The sequence below is a fragment of the Gouania willdenowi genome, chromosome 17 (genome assembly GCF_900634775.1).
Source record: "Gouania willdenowi chromosome 17, fGouWil2.1, whole genome shotgun sequence".
Lineage (NCBI taxonomy): Eukaryota > Metazoa > Chordata > Actinopteri > Blenniiformes > Gobiesocidae > Gouania > Gouania willdenowi.
In genome coordinates this window covers 27,207,405-27,231,335 of record NC_041060.1, presented here as the reverse complement: position 1 = coordinate 27,231,335, position 23,931 = coordinate 27,207,405, and the positions used below count along the sequence as shown (strand labels likewise).

At 36.6% G+C, this 23,931-nt stretch overlaps 1 long non-coding RNA gene across 1 annotated transcript; it reads right to left on the bottom strand.

The window, feature by feature from the left end:
• Positions 1-21,798: 21,798 nt before the first annotated feature.
• LOC114478949 (uncharacterized) lies at positions 21,799-22,925 on the bottom strand. The gene is made up of 2 exons (XR_003675933.1): positions 21,923-22,925; positions 21,799-21,844 (listed from the first exon to the last, which is right to left on the bottom strand). It is a non-coding gene; the product is annotated as an uncharacterized LOC114478949 (long non-coding RNA).
• Positions 22,926-23,931: the final 1,006 nt, after the last annotated feature.

Here is a 23,931-nt window from a genome sequence, read left to right as displayed (position 1 = left end):
TCTCTAATTTTTAACTCTAACCTAACTCAACCTAATATATTATGCATGTTTTCATAACAGTGACAGGACAACCACTCCAACTGTGGCCTGTCATAAAGAAACAAAAAATAAAATCCTTACCATTAAAAAAGTCCCGGTACCAGTCGTTGCCTGGGACATCAGTCGTCCCGTACGACGCAAAGGCCAACTTACCTGAAACAAGGAAGCCGGGTACAAACGGGGAACTCTGCTCATAGATGGAGAGGAGCAGGAAAAGGAAAAGTACAGATGACTCTAAGATGAGTCAGAGCTGTCGTCCCGTCTCGGCCTCTTCGTCCCAGGCTCACAGTGACTGTCAGAGTCGGACGATGCAGGTTCCTCAGAACCGTCTACGTACCTCTTCCTGGAGATACTGCGTCCAAGTGGTGACTCCTGGGAATACTCACCTTCAGAGTCACTGGAGGCTGAGGAAGCAGACTCCTCAGGGGTCTCCCAGCCAGGGGTCACCTCGTCGAAGTAGAACGCAGTCCACTCAGGAAGCTCCTCCTCAGGGGCGTCTGTGTCTTCTGGTTCTTCAAGGTCTTCTGCTGCTTCTGGTGTCAAGTACCAGGTCGGGAGCAAACCCAGAAGTTCGGCCCAGCCTGGGACCAAACCCGGAGGTTCTGCCCAGTCTGGGACCGAACCCGGAGGTTCAGGCAAACCTGGGACCAAACCCGGAGGTCCTGCCCAGCTCTGGACCCAGCCTTGCGTTCCAGCGCTGTCAGGGAAAAAACCTATAACTAAAAAGTAATTTAATGAATAAAGAAATAGGTTAGTATACAGTGATTTAAAAATATATATAATTTCATCACATTACAAATATCAAATCTTTAGATTAAACATTACCAACATTATTAAAATGAATCACAGAAATATTCAAACACGAACAATGCAAACTACATTTCACCCAGTCTAACTGAACATCACTGGCTGCTAAAAATTAACAAAAACACAAAAAAAAAAACAATCAATTTTCTAATATTTATAAAGTATGAAATAAAATACACATTTCTAATCAAATCTACCTCAGATCAGGACTTAAATATTTTTTTACTTTTTCACTAAATACACCTCTGCAGCACAAACGCTCACTTCAGAGTAAAATTATCACTAAATCTATCAGCATTTCTTAATTTTCATTGAGTTAACACAGTTTTCTGAACGCATATACATGTTTATTTTTAATTATTCGACCGTTTTTAAACCTAAACCTGCGTAAAGTTTAAACCAAACGTCTCAGGCCACAAACCTAATTTAAAGACACAAACCTCACGATTAAATGATACAATGTTTAGGCTCCATCATGTTTAATGCTAATGATTAAAGTAGGTTTATCAGATGAGAATAATTCAACATAACTTACACTCTGCACACTCTGCCATGCGTGGCCCCATGGTCTCCTCCTGGTCTGAACTTCTTCTCTGGTTTGAAGTCTTTCTCTGTCTGGTACTGGTCTGAAGTCCTGGTCTGGTTCTGGTTCTGTAGGAGTCTCTAAAGAGACTTTTCTGTGTGTCTGGTAAACGTTTTCTCTGCTCAAAGCTCTCAGCACGTCTGTCTCCGTCTCTCGCTGCTCGCAGAGTAACTGAAGGTCAGCAGGTGATTTTAAATAACGCCTCTTCCTTGTCACGTTCACGTACACACGTACAAAATGTATCAAGACACACGAATATATATTTTTTTATGTGTATGCATTGATATGGGCTCTCTAAACGTTTTATATGACTGATAAAATAATATATTTACGTAGCATGACCATATGTTTACTTTCACGTCAGGTTTTGCGCGTAAAGTTAATTAGGATGCGCAGGTTTCCTACGGACTTTGAACGTCTCACTGTGATTACTTTAATTTACTGTAACTCCGCCAATACTTGCTCTATCGGGACAATTCGAACAGTTTTTGAACGCAAAAAAGTTGCTATTTGGAGTGTTTAGTTACTTGTTATTATCTTAATGCTGAACCCAAATATTACACTGTTGAGGCCACTTTAAAGGGAAACTACTATGTGAGTTATTTAGGTTTTAGATTGAGGTAAGATCACGAGCAGTTAGCATAAAGGCTGTCAAAAATTCAATTACTAGTGTATTACGACAAAAAAAAAACAACAACACACAAACACACAAACACATGTTGCAGCTGGACAGCATGAAGACGTAGGTAATTTAATTTTTACAATCATTTATTGGCTCCTCAAGTGACAATGCTTTTGCTAGGCTATTGGTATTCAGCCCCGTCAGGGGGTCAATTAGAGGGGCAATGCCCCCCCTGCCGTACCTCCTTGCCCCCCCATTGGCTGTCAGAGTGGTAGGCCTAATGATTTTTTTTTTTCCTGCTGATTTTTTATTTATTTTTTTCTAAAACGAGTCATAATTTGTTTTGTTTGTCACATTGTATCAATTCATATTCAGCTAACTGAAATCAATAAAATGTAAAATTCAAAAGAAATATTTTAAGATACTCTCGGCTTGTGTCGTGTGACGTATGTGACGTGTCAAGTTGACACGTCACTTGCGGCAGCACGCACGCGTACTAATACTTAAACGAACAAATTAGACAAGTATGCACTTCTTGGTATGGCAAAATTAAATGAAAAGGAAAATGATCGTGAAACAAAGAAAAATAAATAAATAACTAAATAAATAATTAACTAAATAGATTTAGAAAACAAAAAACAAAAACGAGGGGGGTTGAGTATACAGTTTGATTAAATTAGATAAAATTCAAAATATGGGGGTGCCAAGCTAGTGGTAATGATAATAACATCAATAATAGCAATAATAGCAATAATAGTGGCGGTGCTAACAATAACAAAGATTATAATAACAGTTATAATGGTGATAATAATTATCATGATGAAACTACCAATAATTATAATAACACTAACAATGATAGTAATAATAAACAATGATAATAATAATAATAATAATAACATCAATAATAGTAATAATAATAGTAACCATAATAATCCTCATCATCAGCATTCCCATCATGCTGCACCCAACCTGTGTTTTAATTTTTTTCTCTCCTAGGAATCCTAGGACAAAGGGAAGGGAAAAAGGGGAGAGAAAAAAATCCTAGGCTTGGATAGTGAGATGCGATTAAAAGTGGGCCCAGTAGCTAATTTGCGTCCCATTCCGGGTAGGTAACCAAGCAGACGCACTGTCCTGTACACCCATCCAGCCCGAGACATCTGGCGCCCTGGGCCCTCCCTGTTCTTAATTTTCCTTTTCTTTTTTTTCTTTTTTTTTGTAAATAAAAAAAAAAAAAAAGTTTGTATGAGTGATTGGTGTTTTACAACTGGTTTTCATGTGCATATGAATTGAAATGTGTGCTTGTCCCGGTAATAATAGAGACCATAGTACAATACCTAAGTACTGTATGCATATGTAGGTGCAGATCTGTGGGAAAATCATCAGCCCCCCCCCCCCCCCCCGTGGTCATCACATGCCCCCCTCACAATATGGTTCTGGAGCTGGGCTGTTGGTATTGCAAGACTAATGCTAATGATAGTCAATGTTCATGCAAGGCTAATCCTATTATTATTGTTATTATTAATAATAATAATAATAATAATAATAATAATACATTTTATTTATATAGCGCTTTTTCTGTGCTCAAAGACGTTTTACAGGGATAAAAAACACAGTGCGTAAACAATAGGTAAAAATACTGAGGCATAGAAGCAAAAGTAAAAAGACAATGTAATAAACAATAGATAAACTACAAGATAAAATGGCTACACAATAAAAGCAGTCCAGAATAAGTGTGTTTAGAGGTGTTTTCTGAAGGTGAAGGTAAAAAGGTCCATGTAGTCTCCAAGGTTTTGAGAGAGTGAGGTCCAGAGGGTGGGGGCGGCAATAGATAAAGCTTGGTCTCCCCAGGTTGGGCGCCTGGTCCTGGAGGGAGGAGACAGGAGGTCGGTGACGGAGGAGCGGAGGGAGAGAGATGAGGTATGGCGATGAAGCAGGTCAGTGAGGTAGAAGGGGGCCAGGTTATGGAGGGCTTTGAAAATAATAAGTAAGACCTTGAATTGGATGCGCTGAGGGATAGGAAGCCAATGTAGATTTTGAAGAACAGGGGTGAAGTGTTCAACAACGACTCTCTGTACTTCCGGAGGATTAAAACCTTGTTGAGAGAGGAAAACTGTTGGTGAGACACCAGTCCCCGTGGGTCCAGTTGGATGACTTTGTCGAGGTCTTGCCCCCAGTTGAGAGGGTAGTTGACAGGGCTGAGGTACAGCTACATCTGTGTTTCAGACACGAGCTGTATTGTTTTAATGTCCAACTTTGCTTCTTCCTCTTCATCGTTATCATCATCATTTCCAAAATCATTTCTATTATTTGCTCCACTTAATAACAAATGTTGAATCTGACCCATCAGTGTTTTGAGTATGTCCTCAATTTAATTCATTTTGTAATCGGGGTGGGTGGGCTGCGTCCAGCTGTGGCGGCGTACTCAGTAGCAAGAGCAGTGACACAGTTCATGCGGTCAGCAGCTGAACTGAAAGTGTATTTATAAGGTAGAAACTGTTTTATCAGAAAATGAACTCTTCTCCTAACTCAGCGATCAGGATTTTATTAAAAGTGCTTGTTGGATCATCAACGGGCAAAAAAATTTGAGGGTACCGTAAACTCGCAACCAATCTAGAACTTCATCAGCACTAGTGTTGGAAACACCGGTGATAAGGACTGGGTGTGAAATACTAATCCCAGATTTTGCAACAAAATCCATAATTAACTTTTTTCAAAATCGGACCAAAAAAAAAATGATTCACACAGCAAGGCTCCTGGCCAGCTAGCCAAATGTAACGCACTAGGGGCTCAGGAACTGACTTCAAACAGGGTAAACAGAAAAAGGTCCGGCTGTTGAGCCAAGGTGTGTAAATAATTGCCACAGACAAAATAATTTCATTTTAGTATATATATTATATATTTTTGGAGTTAGTATATATTGTGTATATATGTTATTTAGTTGCTATTAATAATTAGAGATAATCAATAAACAAACAAAAAATACAATTACAAAACACAGACAATATTTTCTTATTTGAGAACTCAGCAGTCAAAGTTCAGTTCATAGTTTGTTTCCTTTGGTGTGTCTCAGTTCAGTTAGTTTGATTTTGCAGAGTTGGAATGCGAAGAGTTTCGCAAAGTTCTTTCGCATTGGGGAAAGAAATACAAAACAAAAAAAAATCCCCCAGATCCGAGTGTCAGAGGAAACAAAAAGATCAGATATTCCTACCCCTACTGGTTGGGTGGTGGGTCGCCTTCTAGTGGTTGAGAGTGGTAGGTGATCCAGAACTAACAAAAACCTGACCTATAAAATGAGGCCAACAGCAATTAGTCAAAAAGCTAATAAAATTAGCTTAAGTACCTTTTAAAGTAGAAAATAAATAAACCTTAGCATCCTTAAACAATTGGTCATTGTTAAATTAATAAACATTTATAAATACATGCTATAAATCACAGCAGAAAAATCCATATCAAGGTAATCAATTTGAAGCTTCATTATATACATTCACAGTTAAAAAAAAATAAAGTGCACTTTTAAATAAAAATCATTAGCTGTAAAGCTAAGCCATATCATAAACATGCACGTCTTCAACATATTCTTTAAATAATTAATTGTTGTTGCACAACTATATCTAGTTCATTCAATAGTCTGAAGCCTATTCAAAACCACATAGCCACTTCGGCATTTATTTCAAAAAGTAACAGAAATTGTCAAAACTACAAAAAGCTTAGTATTATCTTAATGTAGTCCTGTCTAATAAACAATTCGGCTTTGGTAATAAATTACAAAGTAAAAAGATTATTTAAATAAAAGTGCAAATGATCAAACTAGCCATGTGTGTTCCAAGGCTAATGTTAGCTTATTTTAGCAGGAGTATCAATGGAGTCTTGCACGACACAACTACGCAAAATGCATAAAAATTACAACGTGGATCGACTCACCGATGAGTGGGGAGATGTCGGGGTTATAGAAGAACATATCCGTCCGGTTATCTTTGATGGATGGTTTATTTAACTGATTATTTTTAATCAAAAAGTCAACCATGTCAAAACCACAGCAAAAGCAGCCATAGCAGCAGCAGCTGAGCAATCAAGAGTGAGAGGGAGGGGCAAAGGATCTTAAAGGCAGAGCGGGCTCATCACAATAAAACTATGACAGGAAGTGGGCTTCTAGTTCACATGGGTTAGATAAGTCACCAACAAACACACACAGAATGACAGATAAACACACAAAATCGCTATGAAAATGTTTTGTCCTTTCCTGTATTAATGCTCAAATTGGTCATTTTTTTAAATGCTGACATGAATGTTGATCATGTGGCCCTCCGCTCAAACAAACACATTTTTATGGCCCTGCTGTGATAAAAGTTGCCTTCCTCTGGTCTAATGAAGTCATGACGTAATAAGATAAACAGTAAGGCCTTTTACCTGCTTTCTGTGAAGTGTGTTGCGATAACACGTGTTGTGAATTGGCGCTATACGAATAAAGATCGATTGATTAGTGAAGTTATTTTGAGACGTAATGACCTCTTTCAATGGCAAAATAAAGAAAATAAAAAACAAGAATCAACAGAAGAAAGTTCATTTGTAGTTCTAAGCAGGTTCTCCTGCAGTGTCCATTACAATTACATGGAAATGGACAATTAATCAAACTAGGCAATGACGTCATTTCCCCTGTGCTGAAGTCCTAAAAACCTGCCACTAACACTTACATTAAACAACAATACCCATAAAAGCACACACACACACACGATAAGCACCCCTGCAGTAAGAAATGTTAAATGATAAATAAATAGTTTTATTTGTATGAATTGATGTCTTTTATCAGATTTGACCCTAACCACCGCTGCAGCCAAAGTCTCACTCTGAAATGAGTTCAAAACTTGAGAGCCCTGATGATGAGTATGAAGTTAAAGAAACTATGGGGACAGGGACAGACTGAACAAAGGCAGCAAATACGTGATGAGAATCAGGGATAAAATGAGGGCAGTTTAAAGGACGATGAAGAGTGAAAATGGGCGCAATTCAGAATAGAGAAGGGCAACTGTTCTCACAGTCAGAGCCACAACAATGTGATCCTCTGATCCGAGGGCCACATCATCAACATTCATGTCAGCATTTAGAATAATGACCAAACTGAGCATTAATATTGAGAAAAACAACAGATTTTGTGTGTTTTTGTTGTTGTTTTATGTATTTTTCTTTTTGGATTCATTTTGTTTTTTATGTCATTTTGTGTGTTCATCGAGTCATTCTGTAGCGTTTGCTGTTATTGTCATTTTTTTGTTGACATTTTGTGGATATTTATGTTTTTGTAGTCATTTTGTGTGCTTTGACCATTGCTCAAGGTCATATTTAGGGTCAAGGTCAGTCTTCTGTTTTTCCTGCATTATAAAACTTGTCAACAAATCCAGATACAGGTTGTTATTTTTGCCAATTGTTAATTGCCAAATACGTATTCGCCTTTCAAATACAGGTCTTGTCTAGTTTAAACTTATTTTTGTAGTCATTTTGTGTTTTTCTGTTTTGTTTTTTTTGTGATTTCGTATGTCTTTGTAGTGGGTTGATTGGCTGATTTTTATTGTCATTTTGTGAATTTTTATTGTCCTTTTTTAAAGTTTTAGAGTCATTTTGTGTAATTTTGTGTTGCTGTGGTTTATGTTACTTTATAGAGTTACTTTGGGTCTGCACAAAATTATACTGAAGGCCACATGTGGCCCCTGAGCCACAAGTTGCCCTTGTCAGTGTTAGAAGCACTGTGGACCTTTTTTGTTTGACACTTTGAAACACTTTCTATTAAGAAACGTATATATAGTATCTCTCTTGTTGATGAGGTTCCTGTGTTTTTAAAATGAGACCCAAACATTTTTTATTTATTTTTTTTTTTTTACAGAATCATTGCAAACCTTTGAGGATATAATGAGATCTGCTGTCACCTAGTGCATTTCATGAGAAATTACAGTATTTATAACAACAACAAAACCTACCAACAGGACTTTTGTGTTTTATTACTTGAAGGTGAAAAAAGATGTAGGTAAATTTGTGTGTCATCTTTCTTAATGTACATATCACAGCAGGATGAATGAAACTTGAAATAAACATATTCCTGTGAAAATATATTTTTGGCTAAAAAAAAAGGGAACATTTACAACTTTTTTTTTTTAAACACAGAAAAAATGTGTTACTGCGTATGAAATAAATCCTGAAACAGAGGAAATCCAACACAAAGTCAAATATGATAAATCAATAACTTTTTGTGCTCATTTAAAGTAAAAAGAAGCAAAATGGCACAAGTTTAAATTCTTAGTTTAAACTACATTAAACCATGTAAAGTTATTAAAAAATAAAATACCAAGACTAAAAGAAAATGATTTTTTTAACAATCTAAACAGATTAGAAACAAGCCTTTAATGCCATATTTTAAACCAACTAAATTTTTTTAAACAAGCTAACAACAACTAACATCCTGAAGGGCTAAAGTGTCTTGATTATTTGAATATGATATTTAAAAAAATACAGTAAAAAAATAATATTTACTCCTAATAGATGTTTCTACTTTTGGTATTCATTTATTTACTAGTTTTTTTTCTGTAAGAGCCCTTGAAACAACAAATATATAAGACAGAACATAAAACATCCTATAGTAGACTGAATATGAACATATACTGTATATATAAATATAAAACATAATCAGGGTTCCCACCAGGAATTGTTCACAGCATGGGGTAACATTTTGAAATGTACAACTCTTTGAGGGCCAAATTTAGTGAAGTAAAGCTTTGTTACTGCCTCACTTTAAAGCCTAAAATTATTTGTTAGTATAAGGGTTAGAATCATATAAGTTTCTATCTCCTCCTACTCCTTTTTGAACATGTATAGGCTTCACATGCAGGATTTTAATCATTTGTTCTCACTTTGCTTTGTTTGATTGTTTTCTAAATTACTATTATTAGCATTTTCATTGTAGTAAATACACTGTTGTTTTATGTTCAAAATTAAATTAAATCAAATGAATTGGTGAGGGTTCATGGATGAATGTAGTTAGAGTTAAGCCTGGTATACGTACTCCACTAATAAATACTCACAGACACTGTATAGACAAGAAATAACATTTTATTATACTGTACAATATATATATGTAAGTAGTTATGCTTAGCACACAACTACACACATGAATGAGTGCATTCATTTATAAACCATTACATGTGTGCAGATGTCCACGTCACACCTACTGGGAGAGCACTGGGAACCATTAGATTGTAAAGGATCAATAAATAATCATGAACCATGACAAAAACCTGGTGTAAAATAATATTAATAGTCAATAATAATACAATAGCAATTTATTGATAGAAATTGGCTCAAGTTAAGCCAAAAAAAATGCATTAAATTTGGGTTGGGATGTATGCATCATACTGTTGAGAAAAGGAAAAGTCTAAATGTCATATTCCATAAATCATCTTCTCCATGTGTGAGCTGTGTCAGTCTGTACGAAGAACTGATGAAGAAACATCCCAGTGATGAAGATGAGCTTGGATTCTGATGGAAAGTGAGTTGAAAATTCAACAGTTTTTTGTAGAAAGTTGAAACCAAAGCAGTCTGTGTAAACACTGCAGTGCTGGTGACGAACATCTGGAACTGTCTGATTCTCCTCTGAAGCAAAACTCTGCAATCAAACAAGACAATTCACAGTCATTGGTATAAAAGACATCTTTATTTTTACATTAAACATGTTCAGATTCTTTCTGTGTAAATGAGAGGCTTTACTTACATTGATTGTTTTGGTGAATAGAAGTCTTTCTGTCCTCTGGTGATGTTTCATCCTCAGGATGCTGTGGATGCTGGTGCTCCTGTCTGACATTTTACAGGTATTAGTATAGCGTAACATCTACCTATTTTTTTTTTTTTATTAAACGTGTAGTATTTTTGCTTACATTGTTTTGGTGAATAGAAGTCTTTCTGTCCTCTGGTGATGTTTCCTCCTCAGGATGCTGTGGATGCTGGTGCTCCTGTCCTCCATCTTCATCATCCTCCTCCATCAGTAGATGCCGTTGTTCCAGTCCAACATTTTACAGGCATTAGTATAAAGTCACCTCTATTTTTACATTAAACATTAGTTCAGATTCTTTCTGTGCCAATGAGAGGCTTTACTTACATTAATTGTTTTGATTGTTTTGCTTTCTGTTGATGTTTCCTCCTCAGGCAGCTGTGGATGCTGGTGCTAATGTCCTCCATCTTCTTCATCCTCCTCCTCCATCAGTGGATGCTGGCACTCCTGTCTGACATTTTACAGGCATTAGTATAGCGTAATGTCTACATATTATTTTTTATTAAACGTGTAGTATTTTTGCTTACATTGTTTTGGTGAATAGAAGTCTTTCTGTCCCCTGTTGATGTTTCCTCAGGATGCTGTGGATGCTGGTGCTCCTGTCCTCCATCTTCATCATCCTCCTCCATCAGTAGATGCCGTTGTTCCAGTCCAACATTTTACAGGCATTAGTATAAAATCACCTCTATTTTTACATTAAACATTACTTCAGTGTCTTTCTGTGCTAATGAGAGACTTTACTTACATTAATTGTTTTGCTTTCTGCTGATGTTTCTCCTCAGGCAGCTGTGGATGCTGGTGCTCCTGTTTAACATTTTACAAGCATTATTATAAAGTCAAGTTTATTTTTACAGTAAAGGTGTGTTCAGTATTTTTACTTACATTGTTGTGGTTGATAAAGAAGTCTTCTTTGGTCTCTGTCCTCTGTTGATGTCTCCTCCTGTCCTCACTTGCTGGGATTAAAAAGGTTATCTCTAATTTTTAACTCTAACCTAACTCAACCTAATATATTATGCATGTTTTCATAACAGTGACAGGACAACCACTCCAACTGTGGCCTGTCATAAAGAAACAAAAAATAAAATCCTTACCATTAAAAAAGTCCCGGTACCAGTCGTTGCCTGGGACATCAGTCGTCTCGCAAGACGCAAAGGCCAACTTACCTGAAACAAGGAAGCCGGGTACAAACGGGGAACTCTGCTCATAGATGGAGAGGAGCAGGAAAAGGAAAAGTACAGATGACTCTAAGATGAGTCAGAGCTGTCGTCCCGTCTCGGCCTCTTCGTCCCAGGCTCACAGTGACTGTCAGAGTCGGACGATGCAGGTTCCTCAGAACCGTCTACGTACCTCTTCCTGGAGACACTGCGTCCAAGTGGTGACTCCTGGGAATACTCACCTTCAGAGTCACTGGAGGCTGAGGAAGCAGACGCCTCAGGGGTCTCCCAGCCAGGGGTCACCTCGTCGAAGTAGAACGCAGTCCACTCAGGAAGCTCCTCCTCAGGGGCGTCTGTGTCTTCTGGTTCTTCAAGGTCTTCTGCTGCTTCTGGAGTCAAGTACCAGGTCGGGAGCAAACCCAGAAGTTCGGCCCAGCCTGGGACCAAACCCGGAGGTTCTGCCCAGTCTGGGACCGAACCCGGAGGTTCAGGCAAACCTGGGACCAAACCCGGAGGTCCTGCCCAGCTCTGGACCCAGCCTTGCGTTCCAGCGCTGTCAGGGAAAAAACTTATAACTAAAAAGTAATTTAATGAATAAAGAAATAGGTTAGTATACAGTGATTTAAAAATATATATAATTTCATCACATTACAAATATCAAATCTTTAGATTAAACATTACCAACATTATTAAAATGAATCACAGAAATATTCAAACACAAACAATGCAAACTACATTTCACCCAGTCTAACTGAACATCACTGGCTGCTAAAAATAAACAAAAACACAAAAAAAACCAATCAATTTTCTAATATTTATAAAGTATGAAATAAAATACACATTTCTAATCAAATCTACCTCAGATCAGGACTTAAATATTTTTTACTTTTTCACTAAATACACCTCTGCAGCACAAACGCTCACTTCAGAGTAAAATTATGACTAAATCTATCAGCATTTCTTAATTTTCATTGAGTTAACACAGTTTTCTGTACGCATATACCAGAATCAGAATCAGAATCAGAATCAACTTTATTGGCCAGGGGTGAATGAATACACACGAGGAATTTCTTTTGGTGACCTGTGCTCTCTCAGGTAGTATAACATTAAGTAATAACAATCAACTAGAATAAAGAAAAATCAATAAAATAGAGAAAAAGAAAAAGAAAAAAAAGAAGTATAAACATAAATATAAGAGTAGTTAGACTAATATGTGCAAACTAAATAAAAAATAACAGATAATAATAATAATAATAATAATAATAATAATAATGAAATAAAATAAGAATACAATAATAATAATAATAAGATAATAGTGCAGTAGTGCATTGATGAGTAGTGCAAATAGGTGAACATTTAAATTTACATGTTTATTTTTAATTATTCGACCGTTTTTAAACCTAAACCTGTGTAAAGTTTAAACCAAACGTCTCAGGCCACAAACCTAATTTAAAGACACAAACCTCACGATTAAATGATACAATGTTTAGGCTCCATCATGTTTAATGCTAATGATTAAAGTAGGTTTATCAGATGAGAATAATTCAACATAACTTACACTCTGCACACTCTGCCATGCGTGGCCCCATGGTCTCCTCCTGGTCTGAACTTCTTCTCTGGTTTGAAGTCTTTCTCTGTCTGGTACTGGTCTGAAGTCCTGGTCTGGTTCTGGTTCTGTAGGAGTCTCTAAAGAGACTTTTCTGTGTGTCTGGTAAACGTTTTCTCTGCTCAAAGCTCTCAGCACGTCTGTCTCCGTCTCTCGCTGCTCGCAGAGTAACTGAAGGTCAGCAGGTGATTTTAAATAACGCCTCTTCCTTGTCACGTTCACGTACACACGTACAAAATGTATCAAGATACATGAATATATATTTTTTTATGTGTATGCATTGATATGGGCTCTCTAAACGTTTTATATGACTGATAAAATAATATATTTACGTAGCATGACCATATTTTTACTTTCACGTCAGGTTTTGCGCGTAAAGTTAATTAGGATGTGCAGGTTTCCTACGGACTTTGAACGTCTCACTGTGATTACTTTAATTTACTGTAACTCCGCCAATACTTGCTCTATCGGGACAATTCGAACAGTTTTTGAACGCAAAAAAGTTGCTATTTGGAGTTTTTAGTTACTTGTTATTATCTTAATGCTGAACCCAAATATTACACTGTTGAGGCCACTTTAAAGGGACATTACTATGTGAGTTATTTAGGTTTTAGATTGTTTGAAGTAAGATCACGAGCAGTTAGCATAAAGGCTGTCAAAAATTCAATTACTAGTGTATTACGACAAAAAAAAAAAAAAAAAAACACAAACATGTTGCAGCTGGACAGCATGAAGACGTAAGTAATTTAATTTTTACAATCATTTATTGGCTCCTCAAGTGACAATGCTTTTGCTAGGCTATTGGTATTCAGCCCCGTCAGGGGGTCAATTAGAGGGGCAATGCCCCCCCTGCCATACCTCCTTGCCCCCCCATTGGCTGTCAGAGTGGTAGGCCTAATGATTTTTTTTTTCCTGCTGATTTTTTATTTATTTTTTTCTAAAACGAGTGATAATTTGTTTTGTTTGTCACATTGTATCAATTCATATTCAGCTAACTGAAATCAATAAAATGTAAAATTCAAAAGAAATATTTTAAGATACTCTTGGCTTGTGTCGTGTGACGTATGTGACGTGTTAAGTTGACACGTCACTTGCGGCAGCACGCACGCGTACTAATACTTAAATGAACAAATTAGACAAGTATGCACTTCTTGGTATGGCAAAATTAAATGAAAAGGAAAATGATCGTGAAACAAAGAAAAATAAATAAATAACTAAATAAATAATTAACTAAATAGATTTAGAAAACAAAAAACAAAAACGAGGGGGTTTGAGTATACAGTTTGATTAAATTAGATAAAATTCAAAATATGGGGGTGCCAAGCTAGTGGTAATGATAATAACATCAATAATAGCAATAATAGCAATAATAGTGGCGGTGCTAACAATAACAAAGATTATAATAACAGTTATAATGGTGATAATAATTATCATGATGAAACTACCAATAATTATAATAACACTAATAATGATAGTAATAAAAAACAATGATAATAATAATAATGATAATAACATCAATAATAGTAACAATAATAGTAACCATAATAATCCTCATCATCAGCATTCCCATCATGCTGCACCCAACCTGTGTTTTAATTTTTTTCTCTCCTAGGAATCCTAGGACAAAGGGAAGGGAAAAAGGGGAGAGAAAAAAATCCTAGGCTTGGATAGTGAGATGCGATTAAAAGTGGGCCCAGTAGCTAATTTGCGTCCCATTCCGGGTAGGTAACCAAGCAGACGCACTGTCCTGTACACCCATCCAGCCCGAGACATCTGGCGCCCTGGGCCCTCCCTGTTCTTAATTTTCCTTTTCTTTTTTTTCTTTTTTTTTGTAAATAAAAAAAAAAAAAAAAGTTTGTATGAGTGATTGGTGTTTTACAACTGGTTTTCATGTGCATATGAATTGAAATGTGTGCTTGTCCCGGTAATAATAGAGACCATAGTACAATACCTAAGTACTGTATGCATATGTAGGTGCAGATCTGTGGGAAAATCATCAGCCCCCCCCTGTGGTCATCACATGCCCCCCTCACAATATGGTTCTGGAGCCGGGGCTGTTGGTATTGCAAGACTAATGCTAATGATAGTCAATGTTCATGCAAGGCTAATCCTATTATTATTGTTATTATTAATAATAATAATAATAATAATAATAATAATAATACATTTTATTTATATAGCGCTTTTTCTGTGCTCAAAGATGTTTTACAGGGATAAAAAACACAGTGCGTAAACAATAGGTAAAAATACTGAGGCATAGAAGCAAAAGTAAAAAGACAATGTAATAAACAATAGATAAACTACAAGATAAAATGGCTACACAATAAAAGCAGTCCAGAATAAGTGTGTTTAGAGGTGTTTTCTGAAGGTGAAAAGGTCCATGTAGTCTCCAAGGTTTTGAGAGAGTGAGGTCCAGAGGATGGGGGCGGCAATAGATAAAGCTTGGTCTCTCCAGTTTGGGCGCCTGGTCCTGGAGGGAGGGGACAGGAGGTCAGCAACGGAGGAGCGGAGGGAGCGAGATGAGGTATGGCGATGAAGCAGGTCAGTGAGGTAGAAGGGGGCCAGGTTATGGAGGGCTTTGAAAATAATAAGTAAGACCTTGAATTGGATGCGCTGAGGGATAGGAAGCCAATGTAGATTTTGAAGAACAGGGGTGAAATGTTCAACAGCGACTCTCTGTACTTCCGGAGGATTAAAACCTTGTTGAGAGAGGAAAACTCTTGGTGAGACGCCAGTCCCCGTGGGTCCAGTTGGATGACTTTGTCGAGGTCTTGCCCCCAGTTGAGAGGGTAGTTGACAGGGCTGAGGTACAGCTACATCTGTGTTTCAGACACGAGCTGTATTGTTTTAATGTCCAACTTTGCTTCTTCCTCTTCATCGTTATCATCATCATTTCCAAAATCATTTCTATTATTTGCTCCACTTAATAACAAATGTTGAATCTGACCCATCAGTGTTTTGAGTATGTCCTCAATTTAATTTCTTTTGTAATCGGGGTGGGTGGGCTGCGTCCAGCTGTGGCGGCGTACTCAGTAGCAAGAGCAGTGACACAGTTCATGCGGTCAGCAGCTGAACTGAAAGTGTATTTATAAGGTAGAAACTGTTTTATCAGAAAATGAACTCCTCTCCTAACTCAGCGATCAGGATTTTATTAAAAGTGCTTGTTGGATCATCAACGGGCAAAAAAATTTGAGGGTACCGTAAACTCGCAACCAATCTAGAACTTCATCAGCACTAGTGTTGGAAACACCGGTGATAAGGACTGGGTGTGAAATACTAATCCCAGATTTTGCAACAAAATCCATAATTAACTTTTTTCAAAATCGGACCAAAAAAAAAATGATTCACACAGCAAGGCTCCTGGCCAGCTAGCCAAATGTAACGCACTAGGGGCTCAGGAACTGACTTCAAACAGGGTAAACAGAAAAAGGTCCGGCTGTTGAGCCAAGGTGTGTAAATAATTGCCACAGACAAAATAATTTCATTTTAGTATATATATTATATATTTTTGGAGTTAGTATATATTGTGTATATATGTTATTTAGTTGCTATTAATAATTAGAGATAATCAATAAACAAACAAAAAATACAATTACAAAACACAGACAATATTTTCTTATTTGAGAACTCAGTAGTCAAAGTTCAGTTCATAGTTTGTTTCCTTTGGTGTGTCTCAGTTCAGTTAGTTTGATTTTGCAGAGTTGGAATGCGAAGAGTTTCGCAAAGTTCTTTCGCATTGGGGAAAGAAATACAAAACAAAAAAAAATCCCCCAGATCCGAGTGTCAGAGGAAACAAAAAGATCTGATATTCCTACCCCTACTGGTTGGGTGGTGGGTCGCCATCTAGTGGTTGAGAGTGGTAGGTGATCCAGAACTAACAAAAACCTGACCTATAAAATGAGGCCAACAGCAATTAGTCAAAAAGCTAATAAAATTAGCTTAAGTACCTTTTAAAGTAGAAAATAAATAAACCTTAGCATCCTTAAACAATTGGTCATTGTTAAATTAATAAACATTTATAAATACATGCTATAAATCACAGCAGAAAAATCCATATCAAGGTAATCAATTTGAAGCTTCATTATATACATTCACAGTTAAAAAAAAATAAAGTGCACTTTTAAATAAAAATCATTAGCTGTAAAGCTAAGCCATATCATAAACATGCACGTCTTCAACATATTCTTTAAATAATTAATTGTTGTTGCACAACTATATCTAGTTCATTCAATAGTCTGAAGCCTATTCAAAACCACATAGCCACTTTGGCATTTATTTCAAAAAGTAACAGAAATTGTCAAAACTACAAAAAGCTTAGTATTATCTTAATGTAGTCCTGTCTAATAAACAATTCGGCTTTGGTAATAAATTACAAAGTAAAAAGATTATTTAAATAAAAGTGCAAATGATCAAACTAGCCATGTGTGTTCCAAGGCTAATGTTAGCTTATTTTAGCAGGAGTATCAATGGAGTCTGGCACGACACAACTACGCAAAATGCATAAAAATTACAACGTGGATCGACTCACCGATGAGTGGGGAGATGTCGGGGTTATAGAAGAACATATCCGTCCGGTTATCTTTGATGGATGGTTTATTTAACTGATTATTTTTAATCAAAAAGTCAACCATGTCAAAACCACAGCAAAAGCAGCCATAGCAGCAGCAGCTGAGCAATCAAGAGTGAGAGGGAGGGGCAAAGGATCTTAAAGGCAGAGCGGGCTCATCACAATAAAACTATGACAGGAAGTGGGCTTCTAGTTCACATGGGTTAGATAAGTCACCAACAAACACACACAGAATGACAGAAAAACACACAAAATCGCTATGAAAATGTTTTGTCCTTTCCTGTATTAATGCTCAAATTGGTCATTTTTTTAAATGCTGACATGAATGTTGATCATGTGGCCCTCCGCTCAAACAAACACATTTTTATGGCCCCGCTGTGATAAAAGTTGCCTTCCTCTGGTCTAATGAAGTCATGACGTAATAAGATAAACAGTAAGGCCTTTTACCTGCTTTCTGTGAAGTGTGTTGCGATAACACGTGTTGTGAATTGGCGCTATACGAATAAAGATCGATTGATTAGTGAAGTTATTTTGAGACGTAATGACCTCTTTCAATGGCAAAATAAAGAAAATAAAAAACAAGAATCAACAGAAGAAAGTTCAGTTGTAGTTCTAAGCAGGTTCTCCTGCAGTGTCCATTACAATTACATGGAAATGGACAATTAATCAAACTAGGCAATGACGTCATTTCCCCTGTGCTGAAGTCCTAAAAACCTGCCACTAACACTTACATTAAACAACAATACCCATAAAAGCACACACACACACACGATAAGCACCCCTGCAGTAAGAAATGTTAAATGATAAATAAATAGTTTTATTTGTATGAATTGATGTCTTTTATCAGATTTGACCCTAACCACCGCTGCAGCCAAAGTCTCACTCTGAAATGAGTTCAAAACTTGAGAGCCCTGATGATGAGTATGAAGTTAAAGAAACTATGCGGACAGGGACAGACTGAACAAAGGCAGCAAATACGTGATGAGAATCAGGGATAAAATGAGGGCAGTTTAAAGGACGATGAAGAGTGAAAATGGGCGCAATTCAGAATAGAGAAGGGCAACTGTTCTCACAGTCAGAGCCACAACAATGTGATCCTCTGATCCGAGGGCCACATCATCAACATTCATGTCAGCATTTAGAATAATGACCAAACTGAGCATTAATATTGAGAAAAACAACAGATTTTGTGTGTTTTTGTTGTTGTTTTATGTATTTTTCTGTTTTTTGGATTCATTTTGTTTTTTATGTCATTTTGTGTGTTCATCGAGTCATTCTGTAGCGTTTGCTGTTATTGTCATTTTTTTGTTGACATTTTGTGGATATTTATGTTTTTGTAGTCATTTTGTGTGCTTTGACCATTGCTCAAGGTCATATTTAAGGTCAAGGTCAGTCTTCTGTTTTTCCTGCATTATAAAACTTGTCAACAAATCCAGATACAGGTTGTTATTTTTGCCAATTGTTAATTGCCAAATACGTATTCGCCTTTCAAATACAGGTCTTGTCTAGTTTAAACTTATTTTTGTAGTCATTTTGTGTTTTTCTGTTTTGTTTTTTTTGTGATTTCGTATGTCTTTGTAGTGGGTTGATTGGCTGATTTTTATTGTCATTTTGTGAATTTTTATTGTCCTTTTTTAAAGTTTTAGAGTCATTTTGTGTCATTTTGTGTTGCTGTGGTTTATGTTACTTTATAGAGTTACTTTGGGTCTGCACAAAATTATACTGAAGGCCACATGTGGCCCCTGAGCCACAAGTTGCCCTTGTCAGTGTTAGAAGCACTGTGGACCTTTTTTGTTTGACACTTTGAAACACTTTCTATTAAGAAACGTATATATAGTATCTCTCTTGTTGATGAGGTTCCTGTGTTTTTAAAATGAGACCCAAACATTTTTTATTTATTTATTTTTTTTTACAGAATCATTGCAAACCTTTGAGGATATAATGAGATCTGCTGTCACCTAGTGCATTTCATGAGAAATTACAGTATTTATAACAACAACAAAACCTACCAACAGGACTTTTGTGTTCTATTACTTGAAGGTGAAAAAAGATGTAGGTAAATTTGTGTGTCATCTTTCTTAATGTACATATCAAAGCAGGATGAATGAAACTTGAAATAAACATATTCCTGTGAAAATATATTTTTGGCTAAAAAAAAAGGGAACATTTACAACTTTTTTTTTTTAAACACAGAAAAAATGTGTTACTGCGTATGAAATAAATCCTGAAACAGAGAAATCCAACACAAAGTCAAATATGATAAATCAATAACTTTTTGGGCTCATTTAAAGTAAAAAGAAGCAAAACGGCACAAGTTTAAATTCTTAGTTTAAACTACATTAAACCATGTAAAGTTATTAAAAAATAAAATACCAAGACGAAAAGAAAATGATTTTTTTAACAATCTAAACAGAACAAGAAACAAGCCTTTAATGCCATATTTTAAACCAACTAAATTATTTTAAACAAGCTAACAACAACTAACATCCTGAAGGGCTAAAGTGTCTTGATTATTTGAATATGATATTTAAAAAAATACAGTAAAAAAATAATATTTACTCCTAATAGATGTTTCTGCTTTTGGTATTCATTTATTTACTAGTTTTTTTTTCTGTAAGAGCCCTTGAAACAACAAATATATAAGCCAGAACATAAAACATCCTATAGTAGACTGAATATGAACATATACTGTATATATAAATATAAAACATAATCAGGGTTCCCACCAGGAATTGTTCACAGCATGGGGTAACATTTTGAAATGTACAACTCTTTGAGGGACAAATTTAGTGAAGTAAAGCTTTGTTACTGCCTCACTTTAAAGCCTAAAGTTATTTGTTAGTATAAGGGTTAGAATCATATAAGTTTCTATCTCCTCCTACTCCTTTTTGAACATGTACAGGCTTCACATGCAGGATTTTAATCATTTATTCTCACTTTGCTTTGTTTGATTGTTTTCTAAATGACTATTATTAGCATTTTCATTGTAGTAAATACACTGTTGTTTTATGTTCAAAATTAAATTAAATCAAATGAATTGGTGAGGGTTCATGGATGAATGTAGTTAGAGTTAAGCCTGGTATACGTACTCCACTAATAAATACTCACAGACACTGTATAGACAAGAAATAACATTTTATTATACTGTACAATATATATATGTATGTAGTTATGCTTAGCACACATAACTACACACATGAACGAGTGCATTCATTTATAAACCATTACATGTGTGCAGATGTCCATGTCACACCTACTGGGAGAGAACTGGGAACCATTAGATTGTAAAGGATCAATAAATAATCATGAACCATGACAAAAACCTGGTGTAAAATAATAGTAATAGTCAATAACAATAATACATTAGCAATTTATTGATAGAAATTGGCTCAAGTTAAGCCAAAAAAATGCATGAAATTTGGGTTGGGATGTATGCATCATACTGTTGAGAAAAGGAAAAGTCTAAATGTCATATTCCATAAATCATCTTCTCCATGTGTGAGCTGTGTCAGTCTGTATGAAGAACTGATGAAGAAACATCCCAGTGATGAAGATGAGCTTGGATTCTGATGGAAAGTGAGTTGAAAATTCAACAGTTTTTTTGTAAAAAGTTGAAACCAAAGCAGTCTGTGTAAACACTGCAGTGCTGGTGACGAACATCTGGAACTGTCGGATTCTCCTCTGAAGCAAAACTCTGCAATCAAACACAAGATAATTCACAGTCATTAGTATAAAAGTCATCTTTATTTTTACATTAAACATGTTCAGATTCTTTCTGTGTAAATGAGAGGCTTTACTTACATTGATTGTTTTGGTGAATAGAAGTCTTTCTGTCCTCTGGTGATGTTTCATCCTGAGGATGCTGTGGATGCTGGTGCTCCTGTCTGACATTTTACAGGTATTAGTATAGCGTAACATCTACCTATTTTTTTTTTTTATTAAACGTGTAGTATTTTTGCTTACATTGTTTTGGTGAATAGAAGTCTCTGTCCTCTGTTGATGTTTCCTCAGGATGCTGTGGATGCTGGTGCTCCTGTCCTCCATCTTCATCATCCTCCTCCATCAGTAGATGCCGTTGTTCCAGTCCAACATTTTACAGGCATTAGTATAAAGTCACCTCTATTTTTACATTAAACATTAGTTCAGTGTCTTTCTGTGCCAATGAGAGGCTTTACTTACATTAATTGTTTTGATTGTTTTGCTTTCTGTTGATGTTTCCTCCTCAGGCAGCTGTGGATGCTGGTGCTAATGTCCTCCATCTTCTTCATCATCCTCCTCCATCAGTGGATGCTGGCACTCCTGCCTGACATTTTACAGGCATTAGTATAGCGTAATGTCTACATATTATTTTTTATTAAACGTGTAGTATTTTTGCTTACATTGTTTTGGTGAATAGAAGTCTTTCTGTCCCCTGTTGATGTTTCCTCAGGATGCTGTGGATGCTGGTGCTCCTGTCCTCCATCTTCATCATCCTCCTCCTCCATCAGTGGATGCCGTTGTTCCAGTCCAACATTTTACAGGCATTAGTATAAAATCACCTCTATTTTTACATTAAACATTACTTCAGTGTCTTTCTGTGCTAATGAGAGACTTTACTTACATTAATTGTTTTGCTTTCTGCTGATGTTTCTCCTCAGGCAGCTGTGGATGCTGGTGCTCCTGTTTAACATTTTACAAGCATTATTATAAAGTCAAGTTTATTTTTACAGTAAACGTGTGTTCAGTATTTTTACTTACATTGTTGTGGTTGATAAAGAAGTCTTCTTTAGTCTCTGTCCTCTGTTGATGTCTCCTCCTGTCCTCACTTGCTGGGATTAAAAAGGTTATCTCTAATTTTTAACTCTAACCTAACTCAACCTAATATATTATGCATGTTTTCATAACAGTGACAGGACAACCACTCCAACTGTGGCCTGTCATAAAGAAACAAAAAATAAAATCCTTACCATTAAAAAAAGTCCCGGTACCAGTCGTTGCCTGGGACATCAGTCGTCTCGCAAGACGCAAAGGCCAACTTACCTGAAACAAGGAAGCCGGGTACAAACGGGGAACTCTGCTCATAGATGGAGAGGAGCAGGAAAAGGAAAAGTACAGATGACTCTAAGATGAGTCAGAGCTGTCGTCCCGTCTCGGCCTCTTCGTCCCAGGCTCACAGTGACTGTCAGAGTCGGACGATGCAGGTTCCTCAGAACCGTCTACGTACCTCTTCCTGGAGACACTGCGTCCAAGTGGTGACTCCTGGGAATACTCACCTTCAGAGTCACTGGAGGCTGAGGAAGCAGACTCCTCAGGGGTCTCCCAGCCAGGGGTCACCTCGTCGAAGTAGAACGCAGTCCACTCAGGAAGCTCCTCCTCAGGGGCGTCTGTGTCTTCTGGTTCTTCAAGGTCTTCTGCTGCTTCTGGAGTCAAGTACCAGGTCGGGAGCAAACCCAGAAGTTCGGCCCAGCCTGGGACCAAACCCGGAGGTTCAGCCCAGTCTGGGACCGAACCCGGAGGTTCAGGCAAACCTGGGACCAAACCCGGAGGTCCTGCCCAGCTCTGGACCCAGCCTTGCGTTCCAGCGCTGTCAGGGAAAAAACCTATAACTAAAAAGTAATTTAATGAATAAAGAAATAGGTTAGTATACAGTGATTTAAAAATATATATAATTTCATCACATTACAAATATCAAATCTTTAGATTAAACATTACCAACATTATTAAAATGAATCACAGAAAAATTCAAACAAACAATGCAAACTACATTTCACCCAGTCTAACTGAACATCACTGGCTGCTAAAAATTAACAAAAACACAAAAAAAAACCAATCAATTTTCTAATATTTATAAAGTATGAAATAAAATACACATTTCTAATCAAATCTACCTCAGATCAGGACTTAAATATTTTTTTACTTTTTCACTAAATACACCTCTGCAGCACAAACGCTCACTTCAGAGTAAAATTATGACTAAATCTATCAGCATTTCTTAATTTTCATTGAGTTAACACAGTTTTCTGAACGCATATACATGTTTATTTTTAATTATTCGACCGTTTTTAAACCTAAACCTGTGTAAAGTTTAAACCAAACGTCTCAGGCCACAAACCTAATTTAAAGACACAAACCTCACGATTAAATGATACAATGTTTAGGCTCCATCATGTTTAATGCTAATGATTAAAGTAGGTTTATCAGATGAGAATAATTCAACATAACTTACACTCTGCACACTCTGCCATGCGTGGCCCCATGGTCTCCTCCTGGTCTGAACTTCTTCTCTGGTTTGAAGTCTTTCTCTGTCTGGTACTGGTCTGAAGTCCTGGTCTGGTTCTGGTTGTGTAGAAGTCTCTAAAGAGACTTTTCTGTGTGTCTGGTAAACGTTTTCTCTGCTCAAAGCTCTCAGCACGTCTCTCTCCGTCTCTCGCTGCTCGCAGAGTAACTGAAGGTCAGCAGGTGGTTTTAAATAACGCCTCTTCCTTGTCACGTTCACGTACACACGTACAAAATGTATCAATACACACGAATATATATTTTTTTATGTGTATGCATTGATATGGGCTCTCTAAACGTTTTATATGACTGATAAAATAATATATTTACGTAGCATGACCATATTTTTACTTTCACGTCAGGTTTTGCGCGTAAAGTTAATTAGGATGCGCAGGTTTCCTACGGACTTTGAACGTCTCACTGTGATTACTTTAATTTACTGTAACTCCGCCAATACTTGCTCTATCGGGACAATTCGAACAATTTTTGAA